Here is an 18,606-nt window from a genome sequence, read left to right on the forward strand (position 1 = left end):
AAAACTGGCCTGGATTACCTGAATAATTAATTTAAGCCAAAGGCTCCCAAATAATCCTGATCTTGAAGACCAGGCCCTAAGCAAGGCCTGCTCAAATTTTTGCTTGTTTGTTGGGAGAAGGGGTGGGGGGTAGTATTTGGTGAGTTTCTCAGACAATTTATCCAAATTTCCGAATTGAGGTCTCCAAGAAGTAGAAGAGATGAGGGAGGAGAGATCTGGGATTTGTAGAGGAGCCAGGAATACCCTTATCCTCTCTCCCTAAATTCTGGAGTGGAAGGTAACAATGGGACCAGTTGTGAAAATCTGTTGTTCAGTATGCTTTGGATTTATTTCCTCTTGAACCACTTGCTGGCTGGTACTTGGAGTGGAGTGTGTGTGCATGCGTGTGTGTGTGTGTGTGTGTGTGTGTGTGTGTGTTGGGGGGAATCACTTGGTCCTGGAGGTCTACTTTCCCCTCCCTCAATGGTGCCCTGGAGACAGCAAAACATGCTGCCTACAGTGTGCGGAAGCAGGGCCAACAATTATCTGGAGTTATTTTATGTGATCAAGTGAATTAGGAGCCAAATCTGACTGTAGCTCCTATCATCTTGAGGCAATTGACTTTGGGGCAGTAAAAGGGGGTCTAACTGTGCTTGGGAAAAGGGAAAGAAGGTCTGGGGGGGGAACTTGGGTGTCTTTTCAACCCTGTAAGGAAGTTTAAATGGAAAAGGGGGGTGGGGAGAAAGAAAAGGAACTTAAGATCCATAGTCTTTTCTAACTTTGCTTCTTTGGTTTTAGAGGAATTTAATCCCCTCTCCTCCCAAAAGTGGAAGAGATGAAAGCAAGGAGGAGAAAAATTACCATCTTTTATTTCTTAAGCTTCTCTCTGAACTTGCGAAAGGGACGCTGTCTAGCGCAGGAAAACATCCGGAAAGGATTGGGACTGTTCCTTTATTTCCCCTTCTTTAGGGGCTTCTCTCTCCTCTCACACATACTGTACACATAGTTCTCTGTCCCGCTCCGTCTGAAAAGGGGAAACATTAGAAATCTGTAATTCTTGACCAATGAAACAAAACGAAACCCCCTTACATCTGAGTTTGTGAAGATTTTGGCCTCTGGCCTTCCCTCCAGTGGGCTCCATTCTCTCCTCTTTCCCCAAAGCTCTCCTTTCCTTGGACCTGACTGCCCAGAATGGGATCAGGGTGCCGGAGAGGGATGGGGTGGGGGGTGCGGAGGAGGGAGTGAGGGGCATGAAGGGCCGACCCTTTGGCCGGACCCCTAGTTCCAGAGGTCTGGGTCCCCGCTGCTGCTCCACTCGGGGCTGCTCCAGCCTCACTGGGAAGCCGAGGGCTGGAGTTTTTATTGAAGTTGGGTTGAGCAGAGGGGAAAGGCTGCTGGGGGGGTGGGGTGCGGGGAGGACGCAACCCAGGTTCACGGGGAGGACACAGCATTTTCTCTCCCATCGCCTTTATATTCGGCAGCGCCTCTGACCTCTCCCCCACCCCCATCTCCAACCCTCCCAAACCAGCCCTCGCTCAGCCCCTGGTCTCCAGATACGATGCCACTGCTTTTGTAGGGCTGGAGATTTCTTGCCCACAGTAATGGGAGAGGCAAGGCGCATGAATGCCTGCCAGCGCGTTGTATCTCTCTCTCCAATGGCTAAGTTAAAAGAAGACGGGGTGAAAGCGGCAACGCCAGTCTTCCAAGGTCCTTCTCTCCAAGCACCAGGAGATCCCCACAGGTCAAAAATCCCCTTGACATGTAAGTAGTTAGCACTCGATCTGCTCAGGGCAAGGAGTACAGCATTTGCAACTCTGTCTCGTTTTGCCATTCAGTTTTTAGCTCAACTCCCGATCTTGGGGAGGGAAGGCGGGAAATCCAGTCCTGAACAGAGGGCTTCCGCTTGGGGGAAATGGAGTTTCTGGGCCGAGTCTTGTACCTGGGGAGTGATGAAACTTCGCTCCAAAAGGAGAAGGTGGGGAGGGAAAGTGAGCCTGGGGTGGGGGAAGGAATGGGGAACTTTACTTCTCCGAGGGCCTCTCACTGCTGCTTGCATGAAGTTTCCTACAAAGTTTTCTCTGCAATCTGGGCATCAGCTTCTGGGTTGTTTGTTTTTTTTTTTTTTTCTCCTGCGTGGACTTAGCGGATTGCAGTGCAGAGCCGCCTTCCTGCTGTGAGATGGATGTGTATGTGTGTGTTTGGGGGAGTGGTAGGGAAGATAAAACAGGGGGTTCTCAGAGCTTGGGACCAGGGTACCCTCTGCTAGGCACCATTTGTCTGCTTGTCCAAGATTAGGGGAGACGGACTCCGAAGGGGGCCCTTGAGGTGGAGGGTGCTATGATGGGAGAAGCAGCATGCCGACGTGATTCCACATCTTTGCCTCTGCTTTTTGCCAAGTCCTGGGGGGAGCATTGGTGTTGCCCTCACAAAGCTCCTTCTCGTGGTTTTCCACAGCTTCTATCTGGTACCCCACCTTCGAAGAGCTAATTCTAAGAAACCCTTCCCAGCCTCGGAGAAAGAGACGAAGGATTCCCCCCCAACACCAGCGGCCATCAGAACAGAGAGGATATTTATTACCTCTCTGGATATCATTATCTAAGAATACAATTTTATGAACTTCCTAATCTGTTAGCTTGATTTATCTGGTGGGCAGAAGCCCAAAATAAACATTTGGGGGATTTGGTAGGAAAAAAAAAAAAAAAGCCTTTGCCTCTGACCACTCTTTCTGGTAGAACTGATCACCCCCTACCAACTTGGCCTGCTTTTGCTACACCCCATAGAGCTAGCCCCATTTTAATTTTTCTCTGCAGCGCGTGACTGTTTGGGGTATCGGAATTTTAGCTGCCTCTTGGGGGTTAAAAATGGTAGGGTACACTGTGTGAACCAGAGACCTGAAGGGGTCCCTCAGCCACCTTAAAGTCTGTGTACCTCCAGGAGCTCAGATCCCTTTTGGCTTTGCTAGCAGGGAGAAACCAAGGTTTGCTCCTCTGCCCTCTAGGTCCAGGAGTCCCTTCTCAGACCTGGCTCTGTCTCCACTCCTAAGGATTTGTCTTCTCTTCTCTCTGCCATCAGCTCTGTAGCTGCTTTTTTAAAAAGGGTCCATCCAGCAACGGAGCCCACATCCGCGCAAACAGGGTCAAGGGCCTTTGCAGTTTCATCCTCTTGTAGACCCAGCTAGCTGATGAATTAAATTAGGAGGCAGAAAAGACAAGGATGGGTAGGGAGGGTCTCCCATGTTTGAGGGTGACTAGGGTTACATAGCCTAATAAATGGAAAGGACTATTTAAAATTTCCAGTCCCCAGCAGCAATGGCCAGATTTCCTAAAACGTAGGGCACTCCAGGGTCTGTTCTGCCAGCCGTGATGGGGATATGGGCCAAACCCAAAGAAGTGTCACCTCTGCTCACTCCTCCTTTCTGACCCTCTCTTCCCACTTCCAGCATCTAGAGAGGGAAGTATATTTGAACTTCCGGGGGCGAAGCGTTAAAACGGAGCGTGTGGGAGGCACTGCCAAACAGTCCGACCCCAGGTCCCCGCTGCCGGCCTCTGGCCTCCCAGGCAGCCGGTGCGAGAGAATGGGGCCCAGAGCGGCTGCCGCCACCGGGGGTCCCGGCTCCCTTCTGGAGCGACCGGGGTCCTGAGGATGGCGAGATGGGGCCGGCCCGGGCAAAGGTGAGGTGCGAGAGGCCGGCAGCGGCCCGGCGCCCCCTCCGGGTTCCACGCCACGGCCGCCCCGGGCGCCGTGTCGCCTTCGGCTGGGTCACGACCCCGGGCTCGGACCGCGGACAATAGGGCTCTGGGCGGGGGCCTCGGGCTGCGCGGCCGGCCGAGCGGGTTCACTGCGCGGTGAACTCCGCTCCACCTCCGGGGTCTCGCCCTTTAAGAGCCCAAGCTCCCCCCCCCCCCCGCCTTTTTTTTTTTTTTTTTTTTTTTGCCCTCTTCGGCCTTCATTTTTTTTTTTTCGTGGAAAATTGAGCACACTCTCAATTGCTCCTCGACCGACCGATCCCCCACAGTTACCACCACCGAATGAGATTTCATTTTCGCTAGCAATGAATGCATACTTTTCCCCGAGTTACAAGAGCGGGGAAATGGGACCCTCTCAAGATTTTTGTGGGCACAGAGAGAGAAGCATCCCAGGTCATCAAACATACACATGGTCTCCTCCATCACAGGAATTCCAGGCCAATGGGTCCTCCCGGCACCGGCACCTCCACCCCAACCCAGGAAGAATTGCTTCCCTCTTCCCCTGGCCTTTGTCTCTGGGCACTAGATTAGGATTAGGGCTCTTATAAAAGGGGGAATTTGCTCTTAAATCTGATGGGCAGGGACAGGGCTGGGTGATCCACGGGAGGGTGGGGTGGGTACAGAGTGAGTAACTTGGGAGATGTCCCCCAACCAGTTTGTTCTTGTTCGCCCCATCTCTCCCCATCCCTACGATGGCCTGGCTCTTGTTTGTGACTCTGTCCCTTTTGTCAGTTGCACAGTGTTTGTAACTTTGCGCGTGTGGAGTCCTTCTACTCAGCTAGAATAGACCTTGGAAAATATGGTTGCTGAATGGCAGTTGGTTCTAGCTGGAGGCAAAAAAGGAAGGCAGTTTGGTGACAGGAGAAAATGGGGGAGGCATGGAATATTCCCCATGTACATTTGCTCCCGTCTTTCCCCAGCCCCCCACCTCAAGCCCTGTCTTGCCTGAGCAAGCTCAAAGGTCACATGGAGAGATGTGTGCCTCCCCCCACCCCTCGTTGGAAACCTTTCTTCTTGGACTCTGTCTCTCTGCCGATTTCGACCCATTTTGCAATGTGACTGCCTGCAGCCCTGCTTGTCTTTGCTCAGCTGTTTCAAGGTCTCTGCCTGGCATTTCTACTGCTTCCAGTGCTCGGTGTTTCCTCATATCCCTGCTGCTCTGCCCCTTTCATCCTCCAGCAATCCTCTAGGACATTCCCCAGCCCCAGTGCTCCTCCTAGAACTCCCCTCCAACTGAGAAAGTGGAGAAGAAGAACCAAAAGGTGGGGGGCGGGCAGCAATCTGGAGGGACAGCTGACGTTCAAAGGTTCCTGGCTGAGCCTCCAGTCCAGGCCACCTCAGGGGCTGATCTGACTGCTCCAGAGCCAGCAGCAAATAGAGCAAGGTTTTACAGCCTGGGCAGATGTCTGCTTAGCCAACTCACTCGGATTCCCCTTTATCTCCTCCACCAAAGAGGCTCCAATCCCCACTATACCTTTGTTCTCTTTCCTTTCCCCCCACCTCCCCCTCCTCTTCCTCCGTTTGATCCTGCCTTTCCCCCTCAAATTATTTCTTTAGATCTGGAAGCATCTGTTCCTGCCTGCCCCTCCCCCCCACACCCTCCTTTCCTCCTTTTCCTCCTCCCTCCACTTCTGGGAATCAAAGAGGCCCCCAAATGGAGGGCCTCTGGCTTCTAGAGGGCTCTGCTACCCCAGGGCTCAGAGACCTGTGAGGCCAACCCTTGAGAAGCTTTCCCAACCCCAAGTCACTTGAATCTCACCTTCCCAGCTGGAGAGGCACCCCCCCCCCCAATGGTGCAGTCTGAGTCCCGGCCCCCAGGGATCAGTCTCTTCTCTCACTGGGACAGCTATCCATTAAATTCAGGTAAAAGCAAGGTATCTGAGGTCAAAAGGTTTGGTGCAGAATTTTTAAATAATTGCCCCAGTTCTCTGAGGGCTGTTTTGGGCTTCAGAGTTTGAACGTATCTTCCTATCCTGACCACAGAGGGGAGATGGCCTTTCCTAACCTCTCTGTCTGGTCATTCTGCCCCTTCCTTTGATGGCAAACACATTCTCTGAGCAATTAGAATGTCCCTCAATAGCTCCCAGAATTCCGTAACCCAAACTGAAGAAATCAAGACAGTGTCCATACTGTGCACACTGGAGGGCCTCTTTTCTCTATCTCTCAAAAAAGAAAAAAAGAAAAGAAAAAATGACTCCCTGAGATCCTCCTTTCCAACACTCATATCCAGGAATATGTGGTCTCCGAAGCTTAAGGAGAGTACGGTAAACCCAGTCAGGGTAAATAATAGGCTATCTTTTCCTCTGTGTGTCAATCCAGTTGGGTCTGAGTCCAGATAATTCAGGCCAAGACTCTTGAACTCTGCCTGGGAGACCTGTCTTTAGCAAGAACCCACTTCATATCCCAGAGCCCCAGACTGGAATAATCCCAAGGTCTTTGCCCTAGTGCCCACAGTTGAAAGCTGGTAGGAGAGCATAAGTTCCCCTCCTCCCTTCCTTCCCTCCAGCTCCTTCCCGAGATTTAGCCTTGCCTGGCATCCTGCTCCCTCTTCTGTCCTTGAAGACCAGTGGTTGGCCAAGAGCCCCAGATTCATGCTCCCCGTGGCTTGCCACTCAGTTTCCATGGCAATGAGAGGCAACTGAACTATTCCCCCCTGTCCCTCAACTGGTTGGATGGACCCATACCAGCCAGAATGTTCTCTGGGGGAACCTGACCCAAGAAAGATACAGGAGGTGGTGGGAGTCTGCATTTTGTTATGGAATTTTTGCTAATGGGGACGGAAGAGGAAAGACTGGGAAGAGAGTCCCTCCCTCCAGCCTGTAATTTCACACAGTCCTTTCTCTCTGCACACGTTTACCTACAGACACACCCTCAAAACACTCATGACAGATTCATGCTAGGACCTCAAAACATTCGTTTCTTCTGTTCCTGCATGTGTGGGTAGGTGACTTTGTTGAAGGCGCGCGCGCGCGCACGTGTGTGTGTGTGTGTGTGTGTGTGTGTGTAGGTGATTTGTGACAGACAATAACATCCCAAGTAGAGCGCCTATGAAGTAACTTCTTTGACTTATCCCGGTAATCGAGGCTTTTGCTGTCCCCTGTTCCCCGAATGCTGCTCAAAAAGGCTTGCTCCTTTACTGGAGATCCTGTGGCCTGAGGACTCACCCTTGATCCTGCAATTGGGCTCCTTAGGCCTTGGGTGGCTATAGAGGCAGGTGGAGTTAGAGGCCTCCGGACGATAAGATTCCTCACCAAATACTTTCACTTGTTCACAGTTCAATCAAAACCACAAACATGTATCTAACCCTCTAGTCTGCACTACTCTGCTCGGAGGCAGGACCTAGGAAACCACTGCCACGGCCACACTAACAGCAGCGACTGCAGAATAGTTCTCTCCTGGGGTTGCTAACTGCCTTACAGCGGCATTGGAGGAGTAAGTGGGTTAATGTATGAAAAGCACTTCGAAGAGTGCCTGGCACACAGTGAGCTTTCAATTAGTGCTATTCTCCGCCTCCTCCTCCTTCTTCCTATTATTATTATTAACAATAATAGGCATTTTCTTAAGCGCTTACTATGGAGCAGGCACTGTGCTAAATTTGTTATCTTACTTGAGCCTCATGACCACACTGTAAGGAAGCTATTGTATTCCCGTTCTACCCAAGAGGAAGTTGAGGGAGGCCCAGGAGGGTAGAGATATGCCCCATGGGCAGAGCCAGGACTCCAGTCAGACTTGCTGGACTTCCAGAGTGGGCACTCTGAACTCCTCCAATTCTTTGCTCGTGATGGACATGGGCACTGGCCTTCAGGATGCCATGAGGTTGGCAGGGACCATTGGTGAGGTTGTGGGGCAGTGCCAGCCTGGGCGCAGGCAGGGCCTACAGTAACCTCCGGTTCTTGCCATCGACAGGCTCTAACCCCAGTGGTTCTCGAACTTTTTGGTCCTCACACTCGTGCACACTCTTAAAAATTATTGAAATCTCAAAGAGCTTTTAAAAATACTATCTCTCAGGATTTACCTTATTCGAATTAAAACTCACACCTTCTAAAAATCTTCTCAAAAAAGAAAATAAAGCTCTTACATGGTAACATAACCAACTTTTGGGAAAAATAACTATATTTGCCAAAACAATTTAGTAAAAAGGATATCCTCGTTTCGCATTTAGGCAAATAGCTTTTCTTTTTTAAAGCTTAGTTATTTATTTTGAGAGAGTGAGGGCGGGGGGAGGGGCAGAGAAAAAGGGAGAGAGAGAGAGAATCCAAAGTAGGTTCCACACTCAGTGCAGAGCCCCAAAACCACGAGATCATGAACTGAACCGAAATCAAGAGTCGGATGCTCACCCGACTGAGCCACCCAGGCACCCCTACGCAAATCTCTTTAATGTCTAGCTGAGAAGACGAATGGATTCTCACGCCTGTTTCTGCATTCAGTTTGCTGCAATACATTCATTGTTTTGGCTGAAGGATACGAAGTACAGAGCCTCACGCAGATAGGTAGTTGGAAGAGGAGGGACCTCTCTGAGAGCTCCTGAAAGGGTCTTCAAGAACCCCCAGGGGTCCTTGGGCCACATTTTAAGAAACACTGATCGAACTGACTGAGCTAACCAGCAGAAGCCACTCCATAACACTTACATTGGACACCGTTTTAGCTCATTAGTGGTGTTTCTGACTCTAAAACCTATCATCATTTCACGATTCCATGCCGTCTTTGGAATGTGTTATCTTAGGCAGTCGATTCAATTTTTCTGTCCCATGGATTCGATGAACAGATATACAGGCATACGTGCATATATGCTATGCATGTCATAGATTCATCGCCATCATTTTTAGTATGACAGTGTGGGGTAAAATACAAATTTATAGGCAAAAATGGCCTTCCTGCATTTAGCGTCGTTTGAGATGGGCAGCTTAGCTATTAATATCAGTCTTGTCTTTCAGGAGGAGAAACTGAGCCAAAGAGAGTGATGTGACTTGCTGAAGATCTATGCTCAGCAAGTGGTGGAGAGTAGACTAGAACTCCTGCCTTCTAACTCCTACACCTGCACTGACCTACTCTAGAACCCCTCTCTCTAGAGACACGGCTGTGTAACGTGTACCGAACGTGGATGTACACCACGCACGAACTCTTTAAGGAAGCATATGTGACAGTTATATTTATCTGAACATATCTGTGTGTAAGAGGAGAAAACTATCTTGTACCTGCGCGCAGAGTTGCAGTTTTTGTCAAGAGGTACAGGGCACCAGCCTGACAAACTCTCCACGTGTCTGTGGTCCTGGGGCTTGATCCATCCATCGTCGGGAAACATTTCTTCCTTCCAGGTCCCCTGTTGGTACCTTCTCACTGAGGGTATGTAAATTGCCCAGATCTTCACACGAGAACACAGAACCGATGTAACGATCCGATCCCCTTCTTCCCCGCCCCCTGCAGCCCACACGTGGTGTCTAACACATCTTTTCAAAATAAGTGATCTAGAAGCGTACAACAAAGGAAAGCAGAGCTGTGTGAACGGAGGTGGGGAGCCCTTGGGGGTCCAGATACTTGTCTGGGTAAGCCCCGTGCAAATGTATGAGCAAGTGGAGTCTTAGTTGTTTCATTAACGTAATAGGTATTTATTCACAAATTCTGTATTTTATGGCTGCACGAGGCTCACGTTTACGCAGGATCCAATGAGAAGAACCTTTGGTAGGAAGTCAGGCTGCCTGAATTCTGCTCCCGGTTGCCTTAGGCAAATCCCTTACCCAGCGAGAGCCTTCACTTCCTCACCTGTGTAATGGGGGGAAACAATTATAGCTACATCTCTGGATGAGGAGTGCAGGGGGAAAATAGTAGGAGATGCCTGAGTGGACACGATTCTTTTTCTACTATTGAAAAGTCCAGGGGCGCCTGGGTGGCGCAGTCGGTTAAGCGTCCGACTTCAGCCAGGTCACGATCTCACGGTCCGTGAGTTCGAGCCCCGCGTCGGGCTGTGGGCTGATGGCTCAGAGCCTGGAGCCTGTTTCCGATTCTGTGTCTCCCTCTCTCTCTGCCCCTCCCCCGTTCATGCTCTGTCTCTCTCTGTCCCAAAAATAAATAAACGTTGAAAAAAAAATTAAAAAAAAAAAAAAGAAAAGTCCAAACACGATAGCAGAGAAAATAATATGAGCAGACTCTCATATACCCGTCACCTCACTTTAACAATGATCAGCCCATGGCCAATCTAATTTTTATCTAGATCGAACCCAACACTACCTCATATATTTTGAAACAAATCTCAGACGTCATGTCATTTCTTCTGTGAACAATTCAATGGATGTCTCTAAAAGATGAAGACTTTTTTTTAATAACATAACCACAATATGCTTCTCATAACCACCTAAAAATTTTTTTAGTAAAATTAGCTTTCAAAGAGTGGAGAAAGGGCTTTAATAACTCAGACCAGCTGGCTCCCCTGTGCCTCGTGCTCAGAGTTGACGAATATCAATAAGGGAAAAGGTAGATGGGGTGCCTGGGAGGCTCAGTTGGTTAAGCATCCGACTTCGGCTCAGGTCATGATCTCATGGTTCATGAGTTCGAGCCCCGCATAGGGCTCTGTTCTGACAGCTCAGAGCCTGGAGCCTGCTTCGGATTCTGTGTCTCCCTCTCTCTGCTCCTCCCCTGCTTACGCTCTGTCTCTCTCTCTCTCTCTCAAAAATAAATAAACATTAAAAAAAAATTTTTTTTAATAAGGGAAAAGATAGAATGGGCAGGAAATGATAAAGTCTCCCCTTCTATTCCTGTCTTAAATTCTCAGTTCACCTCCAGACACTCCCTTCCACTCATTAGGTCCATTAAAAAATGGCCTGAGAGGGGACCCTGGAGGTCTAGAGCTGGTGGAGGCTGCCAGAAGGGGCCCATGGAAAACACTGCAAACCTCATTTTGGAGGAAAATAGTTGTTGAGCCAGAAAGAATCTGAGCAGAGGGCCTGCCTGACCATCCTCCAGCATCAGATTTCATCCTTGGCTTGCCAGGCACAGACTTCACAATGTCTGAAGTCTCCTTGGAGCTACCGATCTCCAAAGACATGCAGATATGTACACGTAACAACGTCCTCCTACAGAAACCCAAAAGAAGATACAGACAGAGGCACAGGCAAATCCATGCACAGGCCATGTACAAACACATGCAAATGCTCAGAGACAGATGCAAATGTCCAAGTACATATCAGCGGACTTAACCACATGGGAAAACGCTGAGACACAAATCCAAACGCTCAGACATGTGTGAATATGCAGGGATACAAACTAAGTCCTGGTACAAAAATACAGAAAGTCAAATACAAAAGCCGGGATGCATGCAAATACACGTTGGCCCGCTTTTATTCAAGACCAGTTAACATGGACAAGGTCCGTTCTAGCTGGCGCCTTCCCTCTCATCCCATCAAACGGGTCACGTAGCAGCCAAAGCTACAATCTGTGTCATGTTCACGTAGACACGCCCCTGAGATAAGTCATCCCAAGGTCTTCCCACTGCCCCTGACAGCACAAGTTCTCTATCGCCCAGTCCTCTCTCCTCAAAAGACAAGACTGAGAGTACTGTGTGTCCATATGAACGTACGTCTCTTGTCCTAAGAAGTCAGCTCAGTAAGAAGGGGGAAGGACACGGGCCATATATAGACTTTAAGCTCAGACTGACAAAGGAACGTTGTTTTGCCTATGCTGTTTTATAGGTATAGGTTGGACTGATTTTTGACTGAATTGGTTAACCCAGGTGGGTGTTGTGGCATCTTCTAGACATGACCGGAGAGTGCTTTCTCAAGGGCCTGAGTGAGGCTGTGTCAATTGTCATTGTCTGAGTTTGACTCTTTTGAGTGAACTTGCCAATCCATTCAAAGAAAAAAGGTGACGCTGCTCAATGGATCAGATGGTGGTTGACTAGGCCTTGCATGGCCACAGAGTGATTCTGAATCCAAAGGGATGGCCACGGGGCATCTGGGTGGCTCAGTCGGTTAAGCGTCTGACTTTGGCTCGGGTCATGAGCTCACGATTTGTGGGTTCGAGCCCCGCACCCAGCTCTATGCTGATAGCGCAGAGCCTGGAGCCTGCTTTGGATTCTGTCTCTCCCTCTCGCTCTCTGCCCCTCTCTTGTTTGTCCTCTCTCTCTCTCTCTCAAAAATAAATAGATATACTTAAGGGGGGGGAAATAGATGGCCAGAATCTGACAATTTAAAAATAAAATCCATCAATTAAGTGGGGATAGACCAGTGGGGCTCTGTGGCACCAAGTTCACCAAAACCAGTCAACTGACTAAAATATTGTCATTTCAACCAATTTTGGTGAGGCGCAGGAGCAGCCACAGCCTCTGAGTCAGGGGACCCAAATACGTTTGCGTCGAAAGTTGAATCTACACTGGCATTTTGGCTAGGGAACGGGCTGTGTACGTTGACTGTACGATTTTGGAAGGATAAGGTGGTGATGCAGGGCTGTGTGTGTGACTGGATGAGGACATGTATCTGGAACTGTGCCTACTTACAATGACATGAAAGTAAACATTGTGTAGTGTAAGCAGGGCTTTCCCTTTCCCGGGACTCACAAGATGGGACCTTTGGGCTCATGTGGAAACTGAGGCTTAGAGAGTTTTAAATGTCCGAGATCTCCCGGCAAATCAAATCAATGGCTGAAACATACTTAGATGCTGTATTAGTTTGCTGGGGTTGCCCTAATAAAGTACCACACACCGGGTGGCTTAAACAATAGAAATTTATTTCTTTTGCTGTTCTGGAGGTTTAGAAGTCCAAGATCAAGGTGTTGGCAGGGTTGGTTTCTTTCGGGGTCTCTCTCCTTCCTTGGCTTGTGGATGGTCTTCTTCGCGTGGTCCTGGCTTCCTGTGGTCTTTGTGTCTGTGTTCTAATTTCTTCTTATAAGCACACCTGAAATACTGGATTAGGGCCCACCCATATGACCTCATTTTATTTTAATTACCTCTCTAAAGGCCCTGCCTCCAAATATAGTCACCCTCTGTGGTACTGGGGGTTAGGACGTCAACCTATGAATTTGGGGAGGAACATAATTCAGCCTATAAGAGACACCAAGACTCTGGACTCCCGGGCCAGTGCTGTTGTACCCACATCAGACTGATAAGGGATCTGGCGGATTTTGTTCCTGAACTGGTTCGATTTTGTTTGGTTTCTTAAGGATGGGGAAGTTGTTGAGGACCAACGTGAGATTTAAAAATGTTTCCCAGGGCCAAGGCCCAATGGGAATCTAAGATTAGACAGACCACCAAATACTGGGAAAAGTAACCAGAATCTTTGGACAGGAAGGAACCCTGTGAGCTTAACTTGACTATAGGGGGGAGAGGGGATGAGAATTTACCTGGTGTATTCAGAGATCCCAGTCGTCAGACGTCAGACAACTCTCCAGGCTGGCAAGTTCTTTCTTATGTGGAATCAGCATTCCTAATGCTAATTAAGCTCAACTCCCTTCCCTGGGCTTCAGTCATCAGAGTTGGATGATGAGACAGGTTTCTTTCCTTTGACAGCATATTAAGGAAACTTCTCTATTCAAAGCAGCCTCGGTCCTCACGTGAGGCTGCGAGGAACAAAAGTTGTGTTTACCCATTTGCTCTCTGCCTGAGCCCTCCAGCCCCTCTGCAGGCCTTGGCCAGCTCTGGGGAGTGGGGCAGAAACCAGGGGAACAGAGAGACCCTTTAACTTCACAGAAATCACAGATGGGCTCTAGCGGGATTATGGAGCATGGTGTGGGTATGCTGAAGCCTGTGCCCAAAAGTGGCCGCTCCTGGGCTGGGAGGGCTCCGCCATCATGGCGTTTGTTGGTGTCTGTGTAGACTGCCATGGAAGGTAAGCTTGGATCCTGGGGTTTAGAGGGAGCGATGAAAAAAGTATTCAGCTGAAGTGCAAAGAGAGCCAGATGCAGCACGGCTTAGGGATCGAAATACCTGGGTCCTGGTGTCTGTCTGAGCCTCAGTTTCCCTTCCTTCACAATGAGGTGGTTCGATTAGGACATCACTAAGATCCTTCCAGCTCTGAGAAAAAAAAAAAAAACTAGAGGATGCTGGGGGGCAGGGAAGGAATACTCTTTGTAGAAAATCAAATGATGGACTATGTGTCTCCGTGAACCAAACCAGGCACAGAAAACTCTCCATCTTCATTCCAGAGTTGGTGGGGGGTGGGGGAGAGGGGGTGTTAGCTGTGGTGTCTCCTCATTTGACAACTCAACCTTTTCCACAGGGCCCCTGCAGCCACACCATGGGGAGCTGCGTCCCTTAGGGACCCTGCCCCCCAGGGGAGGGAGGCAAAGGCAAGATGAGGCAGGACGATGGCAGGGTATCTGCCTGGTGCCAGCAGTCAGGTGAAAGCAGAGAAATCAGCCCCCTGTCTGCTCAGTTTCAAATATCAGAATAAGGGATCCAATTTGATAGCTTTCATCTGAAGTTAATGGATAATGAGGTGCAGGATCAGCCTTAGGCATTGATGCAGTTTAAAGCCCCTGGGAAGACTCTGTTTCCCCCCTCCCCAATGATCTCGCCACTGAAATGCCGTGAGCTCCACCATTAGAGCACGAGGTGTTAAGTGCGGTCCTCTGCAGATCACATCCTTTCAAATAGAAAAGCACCGCTGGGGTAGTTTATCAAACAAGGATAGAACAAGGAAAGCACTGCTGGGGAGTTGGGGGAGGGATGCTCAGGGAGTGAGGGGTTCTGAAGATTAATCTCGAGATACTTCTCAGTTTCACATCGGCTGACCCTGGTGAGGAAGCTAGACTCTGCCTGGGATAGTGGAAAGTCAAGGGCTCCCCTAGAACCCAGAGGCCTCAGCTATGGGAAAGGGGTGGACTCCAAGTGGTGAGGGCAGTCATTATGCTGAGAAATCACAGGGGCTGCCAGTAACACTGAATTCAGAGAGAGAAAAATGCCAATAGTGTGCATGCACTTGGATTGGCCACTGTAGGAGCCAGTGTACAAGTGCCCTCCCCGCGCCCCCCCCCCCGCCCCCCGGTATGTCCATAGGATGTAAAACTATTTTTTTTTAAATATCAGTTTCATTGCCATGACTATCTGCTGTTTATCTAACCCACGAGGCATGACTTGGAAGTGTTAAAACATAGCAGATGGGGAAACCTGGTTCAAACCTGGCTATGTGACCTTGGGCAGGTGACTTAACCTTTCTGAGATTACATTTCCTCATCAAATTCAGTATAAAGCACCTGGCATATAGTCATCTTCTCTTAATGGAAGCAATTATGGTTATGAGTATTGAGGGGGCTTCAAGACACTGTCCATAAATTGGAACTAAGTCATGGAATGAATGACCACCATGTTCAGAACAAACAGAGGCTCACATCGTGATAAATTGTGCATAATGTTCTTTTTACCTGGATGAATCCAGTTTCTTTCCAACTTCATTTCATCTCTCAAGATCTGTAATCAGTAATATTACTGTAATATGACTTTATCAGTAATAAAGATGCAGAGAGAGAGTTCTGGATTCCTCTAAGCAGCTTGGAAACCTTAGGTTCGGGGTGAGGATAGCCTTATCCACAGAGAGGATGGATGGCTGCCTCCATGATAGGGACTTAAAAAAAAACAAAAACATAAACTACCCTCACACAAATTTCTATCATGCCACCTGCCATGAGTCTGAAATCCCATCATTATGGCTATTTCCTTCCATCTGGGCAGTGGCTCCTGAAGACCTCTACCAAAAAGCACACTGTTTCCCAGGAGCACGTACATGTCAACACATTGGTGGTTTCCTGATCTGGCAGTCTGATTGTTACCCAGTCGAGATTAGAGTGGGGCTCGGGACAAGTAAGTCTTGATAGAACCGGGGGATATGAAAGGGCCAGAGGCCAACAGCGGAAAGTGTAGGCAGCAGAAAAGCGTGAGGACTACATAAAGAGGAAAAGACACCAAATGGGCTATGGGACCCGCCAAAAACGTCAACTCTGCCACCTATGGCTTAGACAGCTAAGAAGCAGATTCAATTCTAACTCTTCCAGCTCATCTTTATATTGAGTCTACCTGGTTTTTGCGTCCTCTAGCCTAGACTCGCTTCTTCCCAGGTGAACTGCGTACTTGGGCAGTGAGATGGAGGCTGACCTCAGGGTCTGGGTATCTGGGCAGCAACACCCAGGATCTCAATGACAGGCCAAGCTGCTCCGTCTGTGATGAAGACTCTCATGACATTGACTCTGGCTCTCCACCCTGGGCTGGGGCTGAGGAAGTGAGCTCCACAGATCACTGGGACTCCAGGGGGCTTTTTAGGTGGTCCAAGAGACTACTCGCAATCTGTCATCCAAAAACACGTGTCTGGTTTGTGTTTTCATTGTAATCTCTGAGAAGATACGATTTTTTATTTAAAGTGGAAGGAAATGAGTATTTTAAAAAGTGTAGCCATGGTCATGATTATTCACTCAGGAAAAATATATGTGCGAAAATGTGTGCATATACAAATGTATATATGCACATATATATATATATGCACATGTCTCCTTCCTTTCCCTTCCCTTCCCTTCCCTTCCCTTCCCTTCCCTTCCCTTTTTTTTTCTTTTCTCAATGCCAAAAGAGACCAGGGGGATAGATGGGGCCCGGCATCTCTGAGGTCTGGCCTGAACAGTCTGAAAGCCCCTGATACCGATGTTACATTTGCAGGACCAGCCATTCTCCTGCACTTGACTCAGATGTTCTGGCATCATGCAGGCACCCGTCCCCTCTCTAACCCAGTCTGCCTCTAAACGATGTGCAGGCAATTTCTGCACCCCAAAGCACAATCAGAGAAGAATCTGGTTCCTCCCACATCATCCTAAACATTGCTGTGAGGCCAGGGAAACAACATTCATACCCAAAACTCTCTGGGGCTCAGCTACTCTCCTCCCCAACCTTTCCCCCCACCCCAGATTAGGGGGAAATTCCCTTAACAGGGATGGGAAAAACTGGGAATGGGAGAGGAGAATTGGGAAGGGGAGACTGTGCTAAATAGGTGTAAACACGAGGAGGGGCTGTGTAAGTGCTCCGTGGATGGGAGGAGGAGGAGCCGGAGGGTGGTAATTAGCTTATTATTGTTTCCCCTGGGTGTTGTGAGAATTCCTTAGGAGACACTTGTAAAAAAGCAGAGGGAAGACAGTAAATACACATCTAATGATATGCTAAATAAATTATTATTGTTATTATTATGACTATTATCATAGCAATTGCAACTTGTTCCTTGCATCCAAGTTTCCACTAGAAATGGGAATTAGACCCCTTATAGCCAGGCCTCCATGCTGTCACTATGCCCTCAGGATCCCTCCCCCTGTCCACCCCCCCCCCCCCAGATGAGTGGAGTAGTAGGGCAGTGTAGACCAGGCTTCAGTTAATAGCCACTCTCCTGGTTTCTGCAGGAGAGCCGATCGGGAGCTCGGCATAAGCAAGGCCTGTGCCTGGTGCCTACTCTAGAAAAGGAAAGAAGGAAGAGAGCTCTGCCAAGAATGGCAGAGAAGAACTGCCTGACTCCTAAGCAGAGGCACTCAGGGAGGGTACAAGCAAAAGGAGATAACTGGAGATGGGTCACAAGAAGCAAGGGAGACTCAGCCCAGAGATCATGGGCTTCCTGGTCTCTGTATGAGCCCAGCAACCCTCAACAACACTGTGGGTATGCACATTTTGGTGGGGAGAGGGCAGATTGTTTTTATCTGCTTCTCAAAGGAGGTTGGGACCCAGAAACAGCTAGGAGCCATTCCAGCCCAGGTAAGAGAGCTAGAACTCTCCAGGATTAATGATGTATGGCCAGGGTTTCTCATCTCCCGTCTTTTGGCCAAGGACAATCATTGTCTGAAGCCACAGGTTCTGAGGTTTACAGCAACTGCCCCCACCCCAGCCTGGCCAGAGTCCAGGCACCTGCCCAGAGTCCTGCTTAGGCAAACCCATGTAAATGCCGGACCCTCTGTTCTCCCACTCAGCATTTCTTTAGGCAAAGCACCCACCATCTCTGTGGGCATTAGGTGTTCTGGGGAGGGAAGGGCTGGGTGTCTCAGGAGGAAACTGTCAGAGTCTGGGGCTAGAATTAAGGTTTAACTTAGATCCCTCTCTGGATCTTGGACCCTCGCCCAGACACAGGACAGATTGCCCCTAAAGACTCTTATGGAAAAAAGGAATCGCATTTGGGAGAGTCTTTCTTGCTCCAGGCCTTGATGGGAGAGGCAAGGCTGACCCTTCCCCGCAGACCAAGATCCTCACTAGATAGAGAAACTGCCTACACTCACCCCATACACTCACGGTGACCTGCCTTCTCCAAACTCCAGGACCTATTCTACACAGACCAAATCTACAGGGAGTGATGACAGGTTAAAAAAGAAGGGCACCTGGGTGGCTCAGTCGGTTAAGTGTCCGAATCCTGGTTTCAGCTCAGGTCATGAGCTCGTGGTTCACGAGTTCAAGCCCCACATCGGGCTCTGTGCTGGTGGCTCTTCCCTGGTGGTGCAAAGCCTGCTTGGGATTCTCTCCCTCTCTGCAGCCCCCCCCCCCAAAACAAATAAATAAACTAAAAAAAAAAGAACTATATGAAACAACCTAATTAGAGAATATTACCGAATCAGAAAATTTGTGAACTTTTTAAGTGAAAAAACTTTTAAAATATTTATTCTGATGCATTTGGTAGTATCCCTGGAGCCCAGCTGAGGGCTTTCCTTCTACCAGGGTGCCTGTCTCATGCTGATTTATTTTTTGTTTTATTTATGTATTTCTTTTTTTTTTAACGTTTATTTATTTTTGAGAGAGAGAGAGAGAATGCAAGTGGGTGAGGGGCAGAGAGAGAGGGAGACACAGAATCTAAAGCAGACTCTAGGCTCTGAGATGTCAGAACAGAGCCCGACATGGGGCTCGAACCCACAAACCGTGAGATCGTGACCTGAGCCGAAGTCAGACGCTCAA

At 49.0% G+C, this 18,606-nt stretch overlaps 1 long non-coding RNA gene across 3 annotated transcripts; it reads right to left on the minus strand.

Annotated features, from left to right (window-relative positions):
- Positions 1-12,415: 12,415 nt before the first annotated feature.
- On the minus strand, positions 12,416-18,121 carry LOC122473511. Of its 3 annotated transcripts, none has more exons than XR_006294683.1 (4): positions 18,039-18,088; positions 15,721-16,033; positions 13,053-15,271; positions 12,416-12,615 (listed from the first exon to the last, which is right to left on the minus strand). It is a non-coding gene; the product is annotated as an uncharacterized LOC122473511 (long non-coding RNA). The 3 variants fall into 3 exon arrangements; XR_006294682.1 differs by lacking the exon at positions 18,039-18,088 and having other exon boundaries at positions 12,421-12,615; positions 13,053-13,268; positions 15,072-15,271; positions 15,721-16,222; XR_006294681.1 differs by having other exon boundaries at positions 15,721-18,121.
- Between the last annotated feature and the right edge of the window lie 485 nt (positions 18,122-18,606).

Source organism: Prionailurus bengalensis, chromosome B4 (genome assembly GCF_016509475.1).
Source record: "Prionailurus bengalensis isolate Pbe53 chromosome B4, Fcat_Pben_1.1_paternal_pri, whole genome shotgun sequence".
Classification (NCBI taxonomy): domain Eukaryota; kingdom Metazoa; phylum Chordata; class Mammalia; order Carnivora; family Felidae; genus Prionailurus; species Prionailurus bengalensis.